Here is a 16,795-nt window from a genome sequence, read left to right as displayed (position 1 = left end):
CTGGCATCACAGGACTTGTTTGAGAGGGTGGCCAGAGGTGCAGGAAAAAATGCCACGGAGAGAAGAAAGTCTCCAGATGCACTTTGTAACAATTTGAAGCATTTGAGAAGCCTCCTGACCAGAACTTGGGGGAGGGTGTGAATCCTGCTTGCAGACTCCACGGGTTTGGGAAGAACTCAAGCCCTTGTCTTTCACACCTGGGAGGCAGGTAGCCTGGGGCAAGTTCCCAGCCCTGCTTACCCATTGCCTGGAAACAGACTCAGTGCCATTAGCGGGGCATAGTGGGAGTGAGACCGGCCCTTTGGATTGTGTGGGAGCTGGATGAGGCTTGTGACTGCGCTTTCCCCCACTTCCTGGACAACCTGCGTGACTCAGCAGAGGCAGCCATAATCCTCCTAGGAATATAGCTCCATTGACCTGGGAACCTCACTCCCATCCCCCACAGAAGCCACAGCAAAGCCCACCCAAGGAGAGTCTGAGCTCAGACATCCCTAGCCCTGCCTGCACCTGATGGTCCTTCCCTACCCACCCTGGTAGCTGAAGACAAAGGACATATACTCTTGAGAGTTCTAGGGCCCCACCCACCACCAGTTCCTCTTCATACTACCACAGCTGATGCTCTCTAGAAAGCACTACCTCCCAGCAGAAGGCCAGCCAGCACAAAAATAGAGCATTAAGCCACAAAAGCTAAGAACCCTCACAGTCTATTTCACCACCCTGCCACCTCCACTGGAACAGGAGCTGTATCCAGAGCTGAGAGACCCAAAGATGGTTCACATCACAGGACTCTGTGAAGACAACTCCTGGTATTACCACAGAGCCTGGTAGACTTGCTGGGTGACTAGACCCAGAAGAGAGATGACAATCACTACAGCTCGGCTCTCAGGAAACCACATCCATACGGAAGCGGGGAGAGTACTACATCAAAGGAACACCCCATTGGACAAAAGAATCTGAACAACTGCCTCTAGCCCTAGACCTTCCCTTTGACAGAGCCTACCCAAATGAGAAGGAACCATAAAAGCAACCCTGATAATATGACAAAACAAGACTCTTAAACACCCCCCAAAAGTCACACTAGCTCACCAGCAATGAATCCAAACCAAAAAGAAATCCTTGATTTACCTGAAAAAGAATTCAGGAGGTTAGTTATTAAGCTAATCAGGGAGGCACCAGAGAAAGGTGAAGCCCTATGCAAGGAAATCCAAAAAAACGATACAAGAAATGAAGACAGAAATATTCAAGAAAATAGATAGCATAAAGAAAAAACAATCAAAACTTCAGGAAACACTGGACACACTTAGAGAAATGCAAAATGCTCTGTAAAGTCTCAGCAATAAAATTGAACAAGTAGAAGAAAGAAATTCAGAGCTCAAAGACAAGTTCTTCAAATTAATCCAATCCAACAAAGACAAAGAAAAAAGAATAAGAAAACATGAATAAAGCCTTCAAGAAGTCTGGGATTATGTTAAACCACCAAACCTAAGAATAGTTGGTGTTCCTGAGGAAGAAGAGAAATCTAAAAGTTTGGAAAACATATTTGGCGGAATAATCAAGGAAAACTTCCCCAGCCTTGCTAAAGACCTAGACATCCAAATACAGGAAGTGCAAAGAACAACTGGGAAGTTCATTGCAAAAATATCGTCACCTGGGCACATTGTCATCAGGTTATCTAAAGTTAAGATGAAGGAAAAAATCCTAAGAGCTGTGAGACAAAAGCACCAGGTAACCTATAAAGGAAAACTTATCAGATTAACAGCAGATTTCTCAGCAGAAACCCTATAAGTTAGAAAGGATTGGGGCCCTATCTTCAGCCTCCTCAAACAAAACACTTATCAGCCAAGAATTTTGCATCCAGCAAAACTAAGCACCATACAGAAGGACAGATACAGTCTTTTTTAGACAAATGCTGAGAGAATTTGCCATTACCAAGCCACCACTACAAGAACTGCTCAAAGGAGCTCTAAATCTTGAAAAAAATCCTGGAAACACATGAAAACAAAACCTCTTTAAAGCATAAATCTCACAGGACCTATAAAACAACAACAAGAAGGTACACAGGCAACAAATAGCATGATGAATGGAATGGTACCTCACATCGCAATACTAATATTGAATGTAAATGGCCTAAATGCTCCACTTAAAAGATACAGAACTGCAGAATGGATAAGAATTAACCAACCAAGTATCTGCTACCTTCAAGAGACTCACCTAACATATAAGGACTCACATAAACTTAAAGTAAATGGGTGGAAAAAGGCATTTCATGCAAATGGACACCAAAAGCGAGCAGGGGTAGCTATTCTTATGTCAGACAAAACAAACTTTAAAGCAACAGCAGTTTAAAAAAGACAAAGAGAGACATTATATAATGGTAAAAAGCCTTATCCAACAGGAAAATATCACAATTCTAAACATATATGCACCTAACACTGGGGCTCCCAAATTTGTAAAACAATTACTAATAGACCTAAGAAATGACATAGACACCAACACAATAATAGTAGGGGCCTTCAATACTCCACTGACAGCACTAGATAGGTCAAGACAGAAAGTCAACAAAAAATCAATGAATTTAAACTATACCTTGGAACAAATGTACTTAACAGATATATACAGAATATTCCATCCAACAACCCCAGAATACACATCCTATACAACAGTGCATGGACCTTTCTTCAAGATAGACCATATAATAGGCCACAAAAGGAGCCTCAATAAATTTAAGAAAATTGAAATTATATTAAGCACTCTCTCAGACCACAGTGGAATAAAACTGGAAATCATTTCCTAAAGAAACCCTCAAAACCATGCAAATACATTGAAATTAAATACACTGCTCCTGAATGATCACTGGGTCAGAAACAAAATCAAGATGGAAATTTAAAAATTCTTTGAACTGGGCCGGGCGCGGTGGCTCAAGCCTGTAATCCCAGCACTTTGGGAGGCCGAGACGGGCGGATCACGAGGTCAGGAGATCGAGACCATCCTGGCTAACACGGTGAAACCCCCTCTCTACTAAAAAATACAAAAAACTAGCTGGGCGAGGTGGTGGGCGCCTGTAGTCCCAGCTACTCAGGAGGCTGAGGCAGGAGAATGGCGTAAACCCAGGAGGCGGAGCTTGCAGTGAGCTGAGATCCGGCCACTGCACTCCAGCCTGGGCGACAGAGCGAGACTCCATCTCAAAAAAAAAAAAAAAAAATTCTTTGAACTGAACAACAATAATGACACAACCTATTAAAACCTCTGGGATACAGTAAAGGCAGTGCTAAGAGGAAAGTTCATAGCCCTAAATGCCTACATCAAAAAGACTGAAAGAGCACAAACTGACATTCTAAGGTCACACTTCAAGGAACTAGAGAAACAAGAACAAACCAAACCCAAATTCAGTAGAAGAAAGGAAATAACCAAGATCAGAGCAGAATTAAATGAAATTGAAACAAAAAAAATACAAAAAATAAATGAAACAAGAAAATGGTTCTTTGAAAAGATAAATAAAATTGACAGATCATTAGTAAGATTAACCAAGAAAAGAAGAGAGAAAATCCAAACAACCTCAATAAGAAATGAAATGGGAGATACTACAACTGACACCACAGAAATACAAAAGATCATTCAAGGCTACTATGAACACCTTTATGCACATAAACTAGAAAACCTAGAAGAGATGGATAAATTCCTGGAAAAATACAACCCTCCTAGCTAAATCAGAAAGAATTAGATACCCTGAACAGACCAATCACAAGCAGCAAGATTAAAGTGGTAATTAGAAAGTTACCAACAACGAGGAGTGGAGCAAGATGGCTGAATAGGAACAGCTCCAGTCTCCAGCTCCCAGCGGCAGCAACAGAGAAGACGGGTGATTTCTGCATTTTCAACTGAGGTACCAGGTTCATCTCACTAGGGAGTGCTGGACAATCGGTGCTGGTCAGCTGCTGCAGCCCGACCAGTGAGAGCTGAAGCAGGGCGAGGCATCGCTTCACCTGGGAAGTGCAAGGGGGAAGGGAATCCCTTTTCCTAGCCAGGGGAACTGAGACACACAACACCTGGAAAATCGGGTAACTCCCATCCCAATACTGTGCTTTTCCAAGGGTCTTAGCAAACAGCACACCAGGAGATTATATCCCACACCTGGCCGGGAGGGTCCCATGCCCATGGAGCCTCCCTTGTTGCTAGCACAGTAGTCTGCTATCTAAAGGCAAGGCAACAGTGAGGCTGGGGGAGGGGCGCCCACCATTGCTGAGGCTTAAGTAGGTAAACAAAGCCCCTGGGAAGCTCAAACTGGGTGAAGCCCACAGCAGCTCAAGGAGGCCTGCCTGTCTCTGTGGACTCCACCTCTGGGGACAGGGCACAGCTAAACAAACAAACAAAAAAAGCAGCAGAAACCTCTGCAGACGCAAACGACCCTGTCTGACAGCTTTGAAGAGAGCAGTGGATCTCCCAATTTGGAGACTGAGATCTGAGAATGGACAGACTGCCTGCTCAAGTGGGTCCCTGACCCCTGAGTAGCCTAACTGGGAGACATCCCCCACTAGGGGCAGACCGATACCCCACACCTCACACAGCGGGGTACACCCCTGAGATGAAGCTTCCAAAGCAAAAATCAGACAGGTACACTCGCTATTCAGCAATATTCTATCTTCTGCAGCCTCTGCTGCTGATACCCAGGCAAACAGGGTCTGGAGTGGACCTCAAGCAATCTCCAACAGACCTACAGCTGAGGGTCCTGACTGTTAGAAGGAAAACTAACAAACAGGAAGGACACCCACACCAAAACCCCATCAGTACGTCACCATCATGAAAGACGAAAGGCAGATAAAACCACAAAGATGGGGAAAAAGCAGGGCAGAAAAGCTGGAAATACAAAAAATAAGAGCACATCTCCCCCTCCAAAGGAACGCAGCTCATTGCCAGCAATGGATCAAAGCTGGACAGAGAATGACTTCAATGAGTTGAGAGAAGAAGGCTTCAGTCCATCAAACTTCTCAGAGCTAAAGGAGGAATTACATATCCAGCGCAAAGAAACTAAAAATCTTGAAAAAAGAATGGAAGAATGGATAACTAGAATAATCAATGCAGAGAAGGCCATAAACGAACTGACAGATAAAAACCATGACACGAGAAATACGTGACAAATGCACAAGCTTCAGTAACCGACTCGATCAACTGGAAGAAAGAGTATCAGCGATTGAGGATCAAATGAATGAAATGAAGTGAGAAGAGAAGTCTAAAGAAAAAAGAGGAAAAAGAAATGAACAAAGCCTTCAAGAAGTATGGGATTATGTGAAAAGACCAAATCTACGTCTGATTGGGGTGCCTGGAAGTGAGGGGGAAAATGGAACCAAGTTGGAAAACACTCTTCAGGATATCATCCAGGAGAACTTCCCCAACCTAGTAAGGCAGGCCAACATTCAAATTCAGGAAATACAGAGAACGCCACAAAGATACTCCTCAAGAAGAGTAACTCCAAGACACATAATTATCAGATTCACCAAAGTTGAAATGAAGGAAAAACTGTTAAGGGCAGCCAGAGAGAAAGGTCGGGTTACCCACAAAGGGAAGCCCATCAGACTAAGAGCAGCTCTCTCAGCAGAAACTCTACAAGCCAGAAGAGAGTGGGGCCCAATATTCAACATTCTTAAAGAAAAGAATTTTCAACCCAGAATTTCATATCCAGCCAAACTAAGTTTCATAAGTGAAGGAGAAATAAAATCCTTTACAGATAAGCAAATGCTTAGAGATTTTGTCACCACCAGGCCTGCCTTACAAGAGACCCTGAAGGAAGCACTAAACATGGAAAGGAACAACCAGTACCAGCCATTGCAAAAACATGCCAAAATGTAGAGACCACCAATGCTAGGAAGAAACTGCATCAACTAACGAGCAAAATAACCAGTTAATATCATAATGACAGGATCAAGTTCACACATAACAATATTAACCTTAAATGTAAATGGACTAAATGGTCCAATTAAAAGACACAGACTGGCAAACTGGATAAAGAGTCAAGACCCATCAGTTTGCTGTATTCAGGAGACCCATCTCACATGCAGAGACACACACAGGCTCAAAATAAAGGGATGGAGGAAGATCTACTATGCAAATGGAGAACAAAAAAAGCAGGGCTTGCAATCCTAGTCTCTGATAAAACAGACTTTAAACCATCAAAGATCAAAAGAGACAGAACGCCATTACATAATGGTAAAGGGATCAATTCAACAGGAAGAGCTAACTCTCCTAAATATATATGCACCCAATACAGGAGCACCCAGATTCACAAAGCAAGTCCTTAAAGACTTACAAAGAGACTTAGACTCCCATACAATAATAATGGGAGACTTCAACACCCCACTGTCAACATTAGACAGATCAACGAGACAGAAAGTTAACAAGGATATCCAGGAATTGAACTCATCTCTGCACCAAGCAGACCTAATAGACATCTACAGAACTCTCCACCCCAAATCAACAGAATATACATTCTTCTCAGCACCACATCACATTTATTCCAAAATTGACCACATAATTGGAAGTAAAGCACTCCTCAGCAAATGTACAAGAACAGAAATTATAACAAACTGTCTCTCAGACCACAGTGCAATCAAACTAGAACTCAGGACTAAGAAACTCAATCAAAACCGCTCAACTACATGGAAACTGAACAACCTGCTCCTGAATGACTACTGGGTACATAACGAAATGAAGACAGAAATAAAGATGTTCTTTGAAACCAATGAGAACAAAGACACAACATACCAGAATCTCTGGGACACATTTAAAGTGGTGTGTAGAGGGAAATTTATAGCACTAAATGCCCACAAGAGAAAGCAGGAAAGATCTAAAATTGACACTCTAACATCACAATTAAAAGAACTAGAGGGCCGGGCGCGGTGGCTCAAGCCTGTAATCCCAGCACTTTGGGAGGCCGAGGCGGGCGGATCACAAGGTCAGGAGATCGAGACCACAGTGAAACCCCGTCTCTACTAAAAATACAAAAAATTAGCCGGGCGCGGTGGCGGGCGCCTGTAGTCCCAGCTACTCAGGAGGCTGAGGCAGGAGAATGGCGGGAACCCGGGAGGCGGAGCTTGCAGTGAGCCGAGATCGCGCCACTGCACTCCAGCCTGGGCAACAGCGTGAGACTCCATCTCAAAAAAAAAAAAAAAAAAAAAAAAAAAGAACTAGAGAAGCAAGAGCAAACACATGCAAAAGCTAGCAGAAGGCAAGAAATAACTAAGATCAGAGCAGAACTGAAGGAGATAGAGACACAAAAAACCCTCCAAACAATCAATGAATCCAGGAGTTGGTTTTTTGAAAAGATCAACAAAATTGATAGACCGCTAGGAAGACTAATAAAGAAGAAAAGGGAGAAGAATCAAATAGACGCAATAAAAAATGATAAAGGGGATATCACCACTGACCCCACAGAAATACAAACTACCATCAGAGAATACTATAAACACCTCTACACAAATAAACTAGAAAATCTAGAAAAAATGGATAATTTCCTGGACACTTACACTCTCCCAAGACTAAACCAGGAAGAAGTTGAATCCCTGAATAGACCAATAGCAGGCTCTGAAATTGAGGCAATAATTAATAGCCTACCAACCAAAAAAAGTCCAGGACCAGATGGATTCACAGCTGAATTCTACCAAAGGTACAAGGATGAGCTGGTACCATTCCTTCCGAAACTATTCCAATCAATAGAAAAAGAGGGGATCCTCCCTAACTCATTTTATGAGGCCAACATCATCCTGATACCAAAGCCTGGCAGAGACACAACAAAAAAAGAGAATTTTAGACCAATATCCCTGATGAACATCAATGCAAAAATCCTCAATAAAATACTGGCAAACCAAATTGAGCAGCACATCAAAAAGCTTATCCACCATGATCAAGTGGGCTTCATCCCTGGGATGCAAGGCTGGTTCAACATACGCAAATCAATAAACGTAATCCAGCATATAAACAGAACCAAAGACAAAAACAACATGATTATCTCAATAGATGCAGAAAAGGCCTTCCACAAAATTCAACAGCCCATTCATGCTAGAAACTCTCAATAAATTCGGTATTGATGGAACGTATCTCTAAATAATAAGAGCTATTTATGACAAACCCACAGCCAATATCATACTGAATGGGCAAAAACTGGAAGCATTCCCTCTGAAAACTGGCACAAGACAAGGATGCCCTCTCTCACCACTCCTATTCAACATAGTGTTGGAAGTTCTGGCTAGGGCAATCAGGCAAGAGAAAGAAATCAAGGGTATTCAGTTAGGAAAAGAAGAAGTCAAATTGTCCCTGTTTGCAGATGACATGATTGTATATTTAGAAAACCCTATCATCTCAGCCCAAAATCTCCTTAAGCTGATAAGCAACTTCAGCAAAGTCTCAGGATACAAAATTAATGTGCAAAAATCACGAGCATTCTTATACACCAGTAACAGACAAACAGAGAGCCAAATCATGAATGAACTTCCATTCACAATTGCTTCAAAGAGAATAAAATACCTAGGAATCCAACTTACAAGGGATGTAAAGGACCTCTTCAAGGAGAACTACACACCACTGCTCAGTGAAATAAAAGAGGACACAAACAAATGGAAGAACATACCATACTCATGGATAGAAAGAATCAATATCGTGAAAATGGCCATACTGCCCAAAGTAATTTATAGATTCAATGCCATCCCCATCAAGCTACCAATGAGTTTCTTCACAGAATTGGAAAAAACTGCTTTAAAGTTCATATGGAACCAAAAAAGAGCCCACATTGCCAAGACAATCCTAAGTCAAAAGAACAAAGATGGAGGCATCATGCTACCTGACTTCAAACTATACTACAAGGCTACAGTAACCAAAACAGCATGGTACTGGTACCAAAACAGAGATATAGACCAATGGAATAGAACAGAGTCCTCAGAAATAATACCACACATCTACAGCCATCTGATCTTTGACAAACCTGACAAAAACAAGAAATGGGGAAAGGATTCCCTATTTAATAAATGGTGCTGGGAAAATTGGCTAGCCATAAGTAGAAAGCTGAAACTGGATCCTTTCCTTACTCCTTATATGAAAATTAATTCAAGATGGATTAGAGACTTAAATGTTAGACCTAATACCATAAAAACCCTAGAAGAAAACCTAGGTAAATACCATTCAGGACATAGGCATGGGCAAGGACTTCATGTCTAAAACACCAAAAGCAATGGCAACAAAAGCCAAAATTGATAAATGGGATCTAATTAAACTAAAGAGCTTCTGCACAGCAAAAGAAACTACCATCAGAGTGAACAGGCAACCTACAGAATGGGAGAAAATTTTTGCTATCTACTCATCTGACAAAGGGCTAATATCCAGAACCTACAAAGAACTCAAACAAATTTACAAGAAAAAAACAAACAACCCCATCAAAAAGTGGGCAAGGGATATGAACAGACATTTCTCAAAAGAAGACATGCATACAGCCAACAGACACATGAAAAAATACTCATCATCACTGGCCATCAGAGAAATGCAAATAAAACCACAATGAGATACCATCTCACACCAGTTAGAATGGCAATCATTAAAAAGTCAGGAAACAACAGGTGCTGGAGAGGATGTGGAGAAATAGGAACACTTTTACACTGTTGGTGGGATTGTAAACTAGTTCAACCATTATGGAAAACAGTATGGTGATTCCTCAAGGATCTAGAACTAGAAGTACCATATGACCCAGCCATCCCACTACTGGGTATATACCCAAAGGATTATAAATCATGCTGCTATAAAGACACATGCACACATATGTTCATTGCAGCACTATTCACAATAGCAAAGACTTGGAATCAACCCAAATGTCCCTCAGTGACAGACTGGATTAAGAAAATGTGGCACATATACACCATGGAATACTATGCAGCCATAAAAAAGGATGAGTTTGTGTCCTTTGTAGGGACATGGATGCAGCTGGAAACCATCATTCTCAGCAAACTATTGCAAGAACAGAAAACCAAACACCGCATATTCTCACTCATAGGTGGGAACTGAACAATGAGATCACTTGGACTCGGGAAGGGGAACATCACACACCAGGGCCTATTATGGGGAGCGGGGAGAGGGGAGGGATTGCATTGGGAGTTATACCAGATGTAAAGGACGAGTTGATGGGTGCTGACGAGTTGATGGGTGCAGCACACCAACATGCCACAAGTATACATATGTAACAAACCTGCACGTTATGCACATGTACCCTAGAACTTAAAGTAAAAAAAAAAAAAAAAAAAAAGTTAACAACAACAAAAAAGTACAAGACCAGACAAATTCACAGCAGAATTCTACCAGACATTTAAAGAAGAATTGATACCAATCCTTTTGACACTATTCCACAAGATAGAGAAAGAAGGAACCCTCCCTAATTCTTTCTATGCAGCCCGCATCACCCTAATACCAAGACCAAGAAAGGACATAACCAAAAAAGAAAACTGCAGACTGATATCCCTGATTAACATATACGCTAAAATCCTTAACAAAATACTAGCTAACTGAATCCAACCACATATCAAAAAGATAATCCACCATGATCAGGTGGGTTTCATATCAGGGATGCAAGGATGGTTTAACATAGGGAGGTCAATAAATGTGATACATCACATAAACAGAATTAAAAACAAAAATCACATGATCATCTCAATAGAGGCAGAAAAAGCATTTGACAAAATCCAGGATCCATTTATGATTAAAACTCTCAGCAAATCCATTTATGATTAAAAAATCAGCATACAAGGGACATACCTCAACGTAATAAAAACCATCTATGACAAACCCACAGCCAACATAATACTGAATGGGGAAAAGTTGAAAGCATTCCCTCTGAGAACTGGAATAAGATAAGGATGCCCACTCTCACTATTTCTCTTCAACATAGTACTGGTAGTCCTAGCCAGAACAATCAGACAAGAGAAAGAAGAAAGAAAGGGCATCCAAATTGGTAAAGAGGAAGTCAAACTGTCACCATTTGCTGACGATATGATTGTTTACCTCAAGAACCCAAAGACCCCTGCAGAAAGCTCCTTGAACTCATTAAAGAATTCAGCAAAGTTTCCGGATACAAGGTTAATGTACACAAATCAGTACCTCCTCTATACACCAACAGCAACCAAGCAGAGAACCAAATCAAGAACTCAATTCCTTTTACAATAGCTGCAAAAATAAATAAATAAATAAAATACTTAGGAATATACATAACCAAGGAAGCAAAAGACCTCTACAAGGAAAACTACAAACACTGCTAAAAGAAATCATAAATAACACAAACAAGTGGAAACACATCCCATGCTCATGGATGGGTAGAATCAATATTGTGAAAATGACCATACTGCCAAAAGGAATCTACAAATTCTATGCAATTCCCATCAAAATACCACCATCATTCTTCACAGAATTATAAAAAAAATTCTAAAATTAATGTGGAACCAATAAAGAGCCCACATTAGACAAAGCAAGACTAAGCAAAAAGAACAAATCTGGAGGCATCACACTCCCTGATTTCAAACTATACTATAAGGCCATAGTCACCAAAATAGCATAGTACTGGTATAAAAATAGGCACATAGACCAATGGAACAGAATAGAGAACTCAAAAATAAACCCAAATACTTACAGCCAACTGATCTTCAACAAAGCAAACAAACACATAAAGTGGGAAAAGGATACCCTTTTCAACACATGGCATGGGGATAACTAGCTAGCCACAAGCAGGAGAATGAAACTGGATCTTCATATCTCTCCTTATACAAAAATCAACCCACGATGGATTAAGGACTTAAATCTAAGACCTGACACTAGAAAAATACTAGAAGATAACATTGGAAAAACCCTTCTGAACATCGGCTTAGGCAAGGATTTCATGACCAAGAACCCAAAAGCAAATGCAATAAAAACAAAGATAAATAGCTGGAACTGAATTAAACTAACGAGCTTTTGCATGGCAAAAGGAACAGTCAGCAGAATAAACAGACAACCCACAGAGTGGGAAAAAATTTTAACAATCTATGCATTTGACAAAGGACTAATATCCAGAATCTACAACGAACTCAAACAAATCAGCAAGAAATAAAACAAACAATCCCATCAAAAAGTGGGCTAAGGACATGAATAGACAATTCTCAAAAGAAGATATACAAATGCCCAACAAACATGAAAAAATGCTTGACATCACTAACAATCAGGGTAATGCAAATCAAAACCACAAGGTGATATCACCTTACTCCTGCAAGAATGGCCATAATCAAAAAATAAAAAACAGTAGATGTTGGCATGGATGAGATGATCAGGGAACATTTCTACACTGCTAGTGGGAATGTAAACTAGTACAACCACTACGGAAAACAGTATGGAAATTCCTTAAAGAACTAAAAGCAGAACTACCATTTGATCCAGCAATCCCACTACTGGTTATTTACACAGAGGAAAAGAAGTCATTACATGAAAAAGATAACTTGCACACACATGTTTATAGCAGCACAATTCACAATTGCGAAATCGTGGAACAAACCCAAATGCCCATCAATCGATGAGTGAATAAAGAAACTGTGGCATATATATGCAATGGAATACTACTCACCCATAAAAAGGAATGAATTAACAGCATTTGCAGCGATCTGGATGAGATTGGAGACTGTTATTCTAAGTGAAATAACTTAGGAATGGAAAACCAAACATTGTATGCTCTCACTGATATGTGGGAGCTAAGCTGTGAGGATGCAAAGGCATAAGAATGATACAATGGACTTTGGGGACTTGGGGAGAAGGGTGGGAGGGGGCAAGGGATAAAAGACAACAAATAGGGTGCAGTGTATACTGCTCGGGTGATGGGTGCACCAAAATCTCACAAATCATCATTAAAGAACTTACTCATGTAACCAAACACCACCTGTACCCCAATAACCTATGGAACAAATTTTTTAAAATTATAAATTTAAAAAAAGCAAAAAATTTCCATCCCTGATAAGCAAATCCTTCCCAAGTACTCAACTAAAAATTATTATGTATATTAAACATGCAAATTTATTAGGTCTAATTGTCAAATATTCTAATACTATTTATAACCCTAATTAAATTTTCATACACCTCACAGGTCTAATTGATCAAATTAAGTTAATCTATTGGATTCTTCAATATGCCATATTATATTAAAATTACACTTTAAGTACCATACTCCCACACATATGAACTTATTATAAACACAAAATTATTAACATAATAGGTTTGATTTATTTATCATCTCTATTTTTAATTCTAAGCCTTTTCAGGTTTGAAAAGTCACTTACTGAGTTCTAGCATCTCCAGGGAGTTCAGATTACTAGGTCAAGAATTCACAACCATGATAGAGTTACCAACTCAGGGGGCCAAGCTGAGGTGACTGGCTCAACAGTTCATGGCTGTGAGATAGTTACCTTGTCAGGAAAACTGAGGTTGACATCTTAAACAAGTTGAAGCTATAGAGTTGAAAATTTGTTAACACAATAAGGTGATTATTGGTTAGAGATTTGACATTGGGGAGCAGGATCTGAGCTTTGCAGGCTTCCAGAATGATTCTACCTGAGCTACATCTGGATACAGTGAGCCGTTTTCATAGTCACCATGACAACAGGGGCCTTCTAGTCCATATCCTTCTACAGGATTCAAATTATACCCTTCTGTAATTCATCTGGTCAAAGTTTGCAACCTAACTCAGGTTGCAAGAATAGAAACTTCTACCACAATTTGAGTAGATATGTGAGCCTCTTACGATTTTTTTTTTTTAATTTTTATTTTTTTGAGACAAAGTCTCACTCTGTTGCCCAGGATGGAATGCTTTCAGCTCAGTGCAACCTCCACCTCCTGGGTTCAAGTGATTCTTCTGCCTCAGCCTCCCAAGTAGCTGGGTTTACGGATGCATGCCACCTAACCCAGTTAATTTTTGTATTTTTAGTAGAGATGGGTTTTCGCCATGTTGGCCAGGCTGGTCTCGATCTCCTGACCTCAGGTGATTCGCCTGCCTCGGCCTCCCAAAGGACTGGGATTACAGGCGTGAGCCACCGTGCCTGGCCATCTTATGATATTTTAATGTAGTTTTTTTTTTAACAACTACGTGGGTGACCTTTCCACCCATCTCCCAAAATTCTGCTGTAATTGGTCTGGGTACAGTCTAGGCATCAGGAGTTTTCAAATCTCCTCTGGTGGCTCTAATATACAGCCAAGGTTGAGAATCACTGATATGCCTTCTCCTTCAGCTCTAAAGACATATTAATTTTATTCCATCAGAGCTTGAATATCTCTCATACCTTGCTTTGTCTGCCACAAAATTGTGTTGATGACAGTAAGTTATAATATGGGATAGTGGTTGAAACTTCAGGCCCTAGAAACAAACCATTTAGGTTTGATCTTGAGTGAATTTCTTACCTTCTCTGTGCCTTAGTGTCACTAATTGTAAAATGGGAATAATGATTGTACTATCATAAACAGTAATGGTGAATGCTGCAGCTCCCAGAACAACAGCCACAATATCAGGAGCAGAAGCGGCAGTGAGGGCACGTCACCTGCAGATATTTTATGCATGGGGTTTGTAAGAAAGAGATAACTGTCACTACTCGCTTGACCTTTCTGACAGTCCGTATGGTGTAGTGTGCAATTATTTTCAGCAAGGGTACTATATTTATGGAGACCACTGCAGATATGAACATAGCAAGCCTCTGAAACAGGAAGAAGCAACTGCTACAGAGCTAACTACAATGTCATCCCTTGCTGCTTCCTCAAGTCTCTCATCGATAGTTGGACCACTTGTTGAAAAGAATACAGGCAAAGCTGAGTCAAGAAATTCAAACTTTGCAACTGTATGAGCAGGTTCAGAGGACTGGGTGAATACTATTGAGTTTGTTCCTGGGCAACTCTACTGTGGCTGTACTGCGCCTTCCTGCACTGAAGCTCCCCTGCAGGGCTCAGTGACCAAGAAAGAATCAGAGAAAAAGCAGACTGCCCCGTGGAAACAAAGAAGCAGCTGTGCCTCTATGCTGCAAATGCTGTTAGAGAACTTAGCTCTACCTTAGGAGGAGGACTGGGGAGGCATTTTCAAGCGATTCAAGCAGAAGACAAAGAGATAATGTCATAAAAGAAAAGATTATCTTGAGTTTCTACAGTCAAGAAAGTTTCTAGGTTTTAGATCTGTTGAACAGTTGTTTCTCCTGTCAACTTTAGCCAAGTCAGTTTAGGTTAATAAATCATGCGGTTGGGCTGGGCTCGGTGGCTCATGCCTGTAATCCCAGCACTTTGGGAGGCCGAGGCAGGCGGATCACCTGAGGTCAGGAGTTCAAGACCAGCCTGGCCCACATGGCGAAACCCCGTCTCTACTAAAAGTACAAAGAAATTAGCTGGGCATGGTGATGTGTGCCTGTAATCCCAGCTACTCCGGAGGCTGAGGTGGGAGAATTGCTTGAACCCGGGAGGCGGAGGTTGCAGTGAGCCGAGATCATGCCACTGCACTGCAGCTTGAGCGACAGAGCAGGACTCTGTCTCAAAAATAAATGAATAAATAAATAAATAAATAAATCATGGAGTTACACATCTATTTTATCTCTGTGTTGAAATCAATAGCCTTGTTGTCTGGAATGAACCCAAATGTTCATTCCCCTAGTCCTCTGTATAATTTGGCTTGGATCAGAGTAATTGTAGTGGCTGATTGCTTACATTGTTTTCGTTGCCTGTGCCATTGCCTCAGATGAAGTAATGAGACTAGGCTGGGAAGCCAAAAGCACTGATGGAGTTTCTAATTTTGAAAAATCCTTATGTTTCTGGAATAAGCTATACTTTGACTGTGAATGCATTATTTTTAAATTTAATACTGGACTTAAAAATTAATACTTTATTAAAATTTTTGCATCCACATCATAAATAAGATTGTCCATTTTATTGCCCTTAAATGTTTTTGGTATCAATATTATTTCAACCTCTTAAAAATGTGCTGAAAATTTTTTTCCCCTTTGGAACGACATGTATAAGATAAGAATCATCAGTTCCTTTGAAAGTTTAGCAAAAGCTCACTAGTAAAATGGTCTGGCTTGTGGGTGGATCATGAGGTCAGGAGTTCAAGACCAGCCTAGCCAACGTAGTGAAACCCCATCTGTACTAAAAATACAAAAAATTAGCCGGGCGTGGTGGTGGGCGCCTTTAATCCCAGCTACTCAGGAGGCTGAGGCAGGAGAATGGCTTGAACCCGGGAAGCGGATGTTGCAGTGAGCCGAGATCATACCATTGCACTCCAGCCTGGGTGACAGAGCGAGACTCCGTCTCAAAAAAAAAAAAAAGATCTGGCTGTAGTGCCTTTAATGATAATAAATAATTTGCAGCATTCCCCTAAAAAGAATACAATAAAATTCATACTCTATAAAACTATAGAGCAGTAAAAATCAAAGAATACATGTGACAACATAGATAAATCTCAAAACTGTAATATTGGACATTTCAGTTTTTTCCAGTTACTTTTGTTATTTTTTGTTTGTTTTGTCATTATGCACAATGCCACTATACACAGTCTTCTACATGTTTCTTGGTGCCCACATGCAAGAGTTTCCCTAGGGAATGTACCTTGTAGTAGAATTGCTACATTGTAGGGTACAAGCATGTTCAACTTTTTTTTTTTTTTTTTTTTTTTTTTTTTTTGAGACGGAGTCTCGCTCTGTCACCCAGGCTGGAGTGCAGTGGCCGGATCTCAGCTCACTGCAAGCTCCGCCTCCCGGGTTCACACCATTCTCCTGCCTCAGCCTCCCGA

The 16,795-nt window shown here is 40.8% G+C and overlaps 1 pseudogene; it reads left to right on the top strand.

Moving 5' to 3' along the window:
* Positions 1-13,976: 13,976 nt before the first annotated feature.
* On the top strand, positions 13,977-15,296 carry LOC126960932 (E3 ubiquitin-protein ligase makorin-1-like; annotated as a pseudogene).
* Positions 15,297-16,795: the final 1,499 nt, after the last annotated feature.

This window comes from Macaca thibetana, chromosome 1 (assembly GCF_024542745.1).
Source record: "Macaca thibetana thibetana isolate TM-01 chromosome 1, ASM2454274v1, whole genome shotgun sequence".
In the NCBI taxonomy this organism is placed as follows: domain Eukaryota; kingdom Metazoa; phylum Chordata; class Mammalia; order Primates; family Cercopithecidae; genus Macaca; species Macaca thibetana.
This window is presented reverse-complemented; position numbering and strand designations above follow the sequence as displayed.